The following is a 7,718-nucleotide window of genomic DNA, read 5'->3' as shown; positions in this document are numbered from 1 at the left end:
GTGGGTGGGTGGGTTACAAAGGCAAGAAGTGACTGGCTTACATGCTTTCAAGAGGGAGCCAAGATCCAGAGGGTGTGGAGGAAGGTAGAATCTCTACTGAGTATTATACAATCTGTCTGGGTTGGGCTGATGAAAGGAGATGTGGATAGGTCTCTGTGAGGCTGATTGTATGGTTTGGAAATGTAAAGGTAGACATTTTGTAGCAAAGGAGGGGAGTGATTGACTTTGCAGTCTAGCAGTGGAGGTCCCTGGGACCATCAAGGGAGATGAACCGAGAGTGGACCCTACCCAGAGAAGCAGTGATGCCATAGATGGAGGCAGAGATGATGACATGGAGAGATGGAGCATCTGGGGGCTTTAGACCCAGAGAGGGAGAGGGGATGTGTGCTGATGACCAGGGGGCAAGCTTGCAGTGTATACCCTTTGGTTGGTTGATGATGCATAGAGGGGATTGTAACCATGGCAATGAAATGATATACGATAAGATGAATGTAAAGCTAATGTTCTCCCATGTAAACTATTACATGATTCATAATAAAACATTAAAAAAACAAACAAAAAACAATCATTGAAATGGGAAGCTAGGCAGGAATGTGTGGCCTTTTGGTATTACATGGAAGGATTTGTCAGTTCTTCTGAAATTTCCTCACTTTTAAAGACCATGTGCTATGCTTTTCAGCTTCTGAAAGACATGAAGGGCTTCAACAAGTTCATGGAAAATGGAATTTTCCCACAAACTTTTTTAATCCCCCTTGTACCTCTTCTTCTTTCCTGTTAGATGATGATCTCCTGATACAAGATTCTGAGGACATGCCTTCCCTTAGTACTGAAGGATGAAGGACAGGGCTTGAGGGGTTGTGAAGAACTAACAAATTTTCATATATCTCCTTCTAGTGTGGTTGTACTTGTATTTGCTTGGAGGTTTGCCCTGGTCTCCACAGTTGTTTTGAGCAGCTAATTAAGTATGCTAGATTTCTAGCTTCTGGTTTGCAAACTCAGATCCTGTTAGGTTTATCCCATTAGAGCAAGAGTTAATTAAAGTAAGATTAAAATGTTAATAATTTGAGGGCAATATGGGGAACGCTTGGAATCTCTGGAGAATGAGTAAGGAAGTTTTTCATGGAAACTGAAAGCATAAGGCAATGGAAAAATCCATCTAAATTGTCAATGAGTGTAATTTCAGAATTGCATATTAGCTTTTGAAAACAATTATGAACTTTCTCATTTGGAAAGTAGTTTATGATATTCTGTAGCTCAGTGTGTATGCAGGCCATTAAAACTGCGAACACAGGACCAGATGTGGCACAAGGATTTTGATGAGAATGTAAAATACATCTTTCAGAATTGTTTTCATCATTTATATTCTTGATAGTGTGTATTTTCCGTATTTCTATTTATTATGATAAGTATTATTCCAGGTCCTTTGCAGGGGTTCAAAAGTATTTATGAAATGAAGGAGTAAAGCAAATATATATATATATGTATATGTGGGTGTATATATATATATAGAACTCTGGTAGCATAGTGGTTACAAATCGGGCTGCGAACTGCAAGTTCAGTAGTTTGAAACTACTGGCTGTTCCACGAGAGAAAGATGAGGCTTTCTGCTCCTGTAAAGATTTATAGCCTTGGAAACCTTGTACAGGGTCCCTATGAGTTGGAACTGACTCCATGCACATAATTACCAATTATATATATATATATAAAATGTTGTTGTTAAATATCATTGAGTCAGTTCTGATTTATAGTGTTCCTGGTTTCTGGGAGCAGCTGGTGAGTTTGAACACCAACCGTGTGCTTATCCTTATCACACCAGTAATATATTTTAAACTATGCATATATATAAATTTCAAAAAAATAATGGAAATATTCCATTATCTTTTCATTTTATCTTTCACTTTTTTTAGTCACTTAGTATATATATGAAGGTAGTGTAGTGGTTACGAATCAGGCTGTGAACCACAAGGTCAGCAATTTGAAACTACCAGCAGTTCCACGGGAGAAAGATGAGGCGTTCTGCGCCCTTAAAGATTTACAGCCTCGGGAACCCTTTGCAAGGTCACTATGAGTCGGAATCAACTCCACGGTACTTAACAACAACAACAAGTATATATATGGAGTCCTGGTGTGGCTTTGCAGGATAATGCACTGTTAGCTTGAACTGCAAAATATAGGCATTCTGTATAGGCATTCCAAGAGTGGTTGAAACCCACTCCTTGGAATGCCTATACAGGGTCACTATGAGTCATAACTGACTCAACAGCACATGTGGAGTCCTGGTGTGGCTCTGTAGGATAAACAATGGACTACTAACCACAAGGTTGGCAATTCAAACCTACTAGCCGTTCCTAGGAAATCCTCTACAGGGTTTCTTTGAGTTGAAACTGATTTGACATCACTTTACAACAAAAGCAACAACATGTATATGTTGTTCTGACTCATAGCTACCCTGTATAGGGTTTCTAAGGAGTGGCTGGTAGGTTTGAACCACTGATCACTTACCAGTCCAGAGCTTATCCTACTGTGTCACACCAAATGTATATATACATATATATGTGGCACTGTAGGATAACAACTGGGTTGCTAACAGGTTCAAACCCATCAGCTCCACCTCAGAAACCCTATACAGGGTCACTGTGAGTCAAAACCAACTCAACAGAACCTAACAGCAATAACATATATGTGTATGTATGTATATATATAATGTGAACCCTGGCATGGTATTTTAGGGTAAGCACTGGACTGGTAACCACAAGGTCGGTAGTTTAAACACACCAGTTGCTCTTGCAAACCCAATCCAGGATCACTAGGCATCAGAACTGACTTGATAGCACACAACAACAACATATATCATATACCTCACAGAGAATTAGACATTAGTAAGGTAGCATGCAGTGATAATACCATGAGATACAAGATTCAAGAAAAACCCTACAGGCAACACCGACATACAACAGATCCCCTCAATAAACCCAATTCCTTTCGTCCAGGAGGCAGGGGTACTGTGATCTCTACATCCTGGACAAATCAGGGATGATATTAACAAAAGGCAACAAAGTATTTATATAGAAGGAGTCTGGGAGATGTGTTCTACTGTAAATTGTTAACCTATTTACACAGAGTAGGACAGCTTTTAATTACAAGGGTTTTGGATTAGAATTGTCTGGGTTTAAATTTTAAATGTTCCATTCTCTAAGGATGTGAACTCAGGATGTGTCCTTCCCTCCCTCATCTGTAAATAAAGTAGTAATGCAATGGAGATTAAGCAAGATAATTTGTGGAAAGAGTCTTGAATCATGCCTAATAAATGGTGAGTGCGAGGTAATGCTGACTAGTGTTGGTGTTTCCAGTGCAGTGAGTTTCTTGGTGTGGTTCTTCTGGCCAGGTTCTGTGATTACCGACAAACAACTAGGTGAAACCATGCAGACAGAGTTCATTTCCTCTTTTCCTTATGTCCTGGATAAGAGAAGATGGGGAAAGATGCTGATAGGATTATATGATTCAGTTGTGAGTAATTTTTGACAGGATTAAGTATGATTTCAAAAACTTAGAACTCTAACATGGGGATTGGTCAATTTTTCTATCTTTCTGGGTTTAAAATGAACCATCTCAGAATAAGGAAGGGGGAATCTCATTACATCAAGAAGGAAAAGGCATGAGTGGAGTGAATTCTTTGGACCTCAAGATCTCTATGCATTGAAATTTTGATACCAGAGAAGCAGCAACAGAGTGACAAAGGAGCAGCAGCAGCAGAACCAGTAGCAAGACACCAGACTAAACAGTAGACTTCCCAGCTCACAGAAAGAGTACAGTTGAATGCCTTTACACAGGAGGCTTACTTGTGGACTAGAGTGCCATCAAGTAATTAATTGAGGTGCTGACCCACGGAGCTGCTCAGGATACAGTTATTTGATTATGACAGCCTCTTTTCTGCCATACCCACAGGCATGCACCTCTCAGGCTCTCAGCCTGTCTTAGTTCCATGGTTCCTTGGCTCCTGCCCTGTTCAAGCAAGTGTTACAGATCTCTTTTAACTCTGCTTATTAGTTTTTAGGAATCCTGGTGTGATGCTGTAGGTTAATGTGCTGGACTGCAAAGTCTGTTTGAACCGTAAGTTGGGCAGTTTAAACTCACCAGCCACTCCTTGGAAACCCTATACATGGTTGTTATGGGTTGCAAATGACTCAACAGCTTACAACAACAACAATTAGTTCTTAGCTTCCACTCATCTGTAAGTTTGTTGTACAGTGGTGGCTTGCATGATGCAATAATTCTGGAAGCTATGCCACCAGTATTTTAAAAACCATCAGGGTCACCCAGGTGGGTGGACAGGTTTCAGCTGAGCTTCTAGTTTCTGAATATTTAGTAAATGAAAACTGTATGAATGGCATATGAACACTGTCAGGCAGCACCAGAATTTTTAATATTGAAACATGAAGAGCACCAGAATATTGTCAGATATAGTGCTAGAAGTTGGAAGTCACTCAAAATGTGAGTGGGGAAGAGCTGCCTTCTCAGAGTACAGTTGACTGTGATGACACAAATGGAGTAAAGCCTTCAGGACTTTCGTTTGCTGATGGAGCAAAACTTAAGATTAAGATAAACAACCATAAACATCCATTATTAAACATAACATGGAATGTACAAAGTATGAATCTAGGAAAATTGGAAATTGTCAAAAATGAAATGCATAAACCTCAATATTGTAGGTGTTAGTGGACTGAAATGAACTGGTATCAGCCATTTTGAATCAGACAATCACATAGTTTACTATGCTGGGAATGACAAATTGGAGAGAATGGTATCACATTCATAATCAAAAACAACATATCAAGATCTTTCTTGAAGTACAACACTGTCACAGATAGAATAATAGTTATACACCTACGAAGAATACTGGTAAATACCACTATCATTCAAATTTATGCACCAAACACTAAAGCCAGAGATGATGAAATTGAAGAAGTCTACGAATTTCTTCAGTCTGAAATTGATCAAATATGTAATCAAGATATATTGATAATTAGTGGCAATGGACATTCAAAGGTTGGAAGCAAGAAGGAAGGATCAGTAGTTGGAAAATATGGCATTGGTGATAGAAATGATGCTAGAGATCACATGATAAAATTTTGCAAGACCAATGACTTCTCTATTGTAAATACGTTTTTAAACAACATAAAAGACACATGGACCTCACCATATGGAATACACAGAAATCAAATTGACTACATCTGAAGAAAGAGACAGTTAAAAAGTTCTGTATCATCAACCATAACAAGACCAGGGGCAGACTGTGGAAAAGACCATCAATTGTTCATATGCAAGTTCCGGCTGAAACTGAAGAAAATTAAAACAAAGCCCACAAGAGCCAAAATATGACCTCAGTGTATTCCACCTGAATTTAAATATCATCAAATGATCAGATTTGATGCATTAGACTCTAAAGACCAAAGACCAGAAGAGTTGTGGGATGACATCAAGAATATCATATAAGAAGAAAGCAAAAGGCATTTAAGAAGACAAGAAATAAGGAAAAGACCAAAATGCGTGTCAGAAGAGACTCTGAAACTTGCTCTCCATTGTACAGATGCTAAAGCAAATGGGAGAAATGAGGAGGTAAAAGAGCTGAAAAGAAAATTTCAGAGGCCAGCTTGAGAAGACATCATTGTCAAATATTGCAATGAAATGTGCAAATACTTGGAGTTAGAAAACCAAAAGGGAAGAACACACCCAACATTCTTCAAGCTGAGGGGACTGAAGAAAAAATTCAAACCTTGACTTGAAATATTGAAGGATTCTGTAGGCAAAATTTTGAATGATACAGATAGCATCAAATGGAGATGAATGGAATATGTGGAGTCATTGTATCAAAAAGAAATGGTCGATGTTCAACCATTTCAAGAGGTAGCATATGATTAAAAACTAATGATATTGAAGGAAAGAGGCCAAGGTGCATTGAAGGCATTTGTAAAGTACACCAATCTGTGAATTGATGGACTACAGTTGAAATCTTTCAACAAATTGATGAAGCACAGATGACACTCACTCATTGTTGTCAAGAAATTTGGAGGACAGCTACCTGGCCAAATGATTGGAAGAGATCTGTATTTATGCCCTTTCCAAAGAGAGGTTACCCAACAAAATGCAGGAATCATCGGATAATATCATTTACATTGCAAGCAACTAAAATTTTGCTATAGATAACACAAAAAAGGCTGCAACCATACATTGACAGAAAACTTCCCGATGTTCAAGCCAGATTCAGAAGAGGATTTGGAATGAGGGATATCAATGCTGATGTCAGATGGATCTTGGCTGAAAGCAGAGAACATCAGAAAGATGTTTACCTGTTCTTTTTCACCTACACAAAGGCTTTGATTGTGTTGCTCATGACAAGCTATTGACAACATTGCAGAGAAACAGTATTCTAGAATACTTAATTTTGCTCATGAGGAACCTGTACATAGACCAAGAAGCAGATGTTTGAACAGAACAAGGTATTCCAAACAGAATGGTTTGAAATAAGGAAAGGTTTGTGCCAAGATTGTATTCTTTCACCATACTAATTCAGTCTGTATGCTGAGCACATAATCTGAGAAGCAGGATTATATGAAGAAGAGCTTGTCATCAGAATTGGAGGAAGATTCATTAACAAATTGCAACATGCAGATGATGCTGAAGATGAAAAGAACTTATATACTGTTAAAAATCAAAGACTACAGCCTCTGGTATGTGTTGCATCTCAATGTAAGTAAAACAAAAAGCCTCATCACTGGACCAATAAACAACACCCACATAAATGGAGAAAATATTGAAGTTGTCAAAGACTTCATTTTGCTTGGATCAACCATTGACGTTCATGGAAGCAGCAGTCAAGAAATAAAAGAACATATTGCATTAGGAAAATCTACTGCACAAGACGTCTTTAAACTGTTCAAGAGTACAGTTTGAGTTCTAAGGTGTGCCTGATCCAAGATATGATATTTTCTGTAGTCTCTTATGCAAGTGAATGTTGGACAGTGACTAAGTAATGTTGGAGTTCTGGTGGTGGAGAAGAATTTAAAAAGTACCATAGACTGCTAGAAGAACAAACAAATGTGTGAGGAAGAAGTACAGTCAGAGTTCTCATTGGAAGCTAGAATAGCCATACTTCATCTTTCATACTTTGGACATATTGTCAGGAGGGACAAGTCTCTGGAGAAGGATATCATATTTATTACAGTGGAGGGTTGGAGAAAAAGAGAAAGAGCTCCAATGATATGGATTGGCAGAGTGGCAGCAGCAGTAGGCTCAAACATAATGATGTTTGTGAGGTTTTTGCAGGAAAGGCAGCATTTAGTTCTTTTGTGCATAGGGTTGCTATAAGTCAATACTGACTCGATGGCACCTAACAACAAGAAGAGCGGTTCTTGGAGACACTCCACTCTGCCAGCAAATTGCCTGTCCAAAGGCACTCACTCAACTTTCTTGTTTCACTGACCATAATGCCTACTGTGGTATCTCTTGCCAGTATTGTGGTCCTTCTACCTTTGTGTCTCTGTTGCTTCTCATCATGTCTCGTCATCATTTCTGGTATCACAGCTCTCTCTCTCTAGGTTTGAGAAAGTACAGCACAGGGATCTTGGGTCCAAAGGACACACTTCACTTCTGGCTCTTCTTTCTTGATGATAATGAGTTCCCTTTTTTCTGTCTCTAGGATGACTCATTTTAAGCCTATC

This window comes from Chrysochloris asiatica, unplaced genomic scaffold (genome assembly GCF_000296735.1).
Source record: "Chrysochloris asiatica unplaced genomic scaffold, ChrAsi1.0 scaffold00016, whole genome shotgun sequence".
Lineage (NCBI taxonomy): Eukaryota > Metazoa > Chordata > Mammalia > Afrosoricida > Chrysochloridae > Chrysochloris > Chrysochloris asiatica.
Note: the sequence above shows the minus strand (reverse complement) of the source record.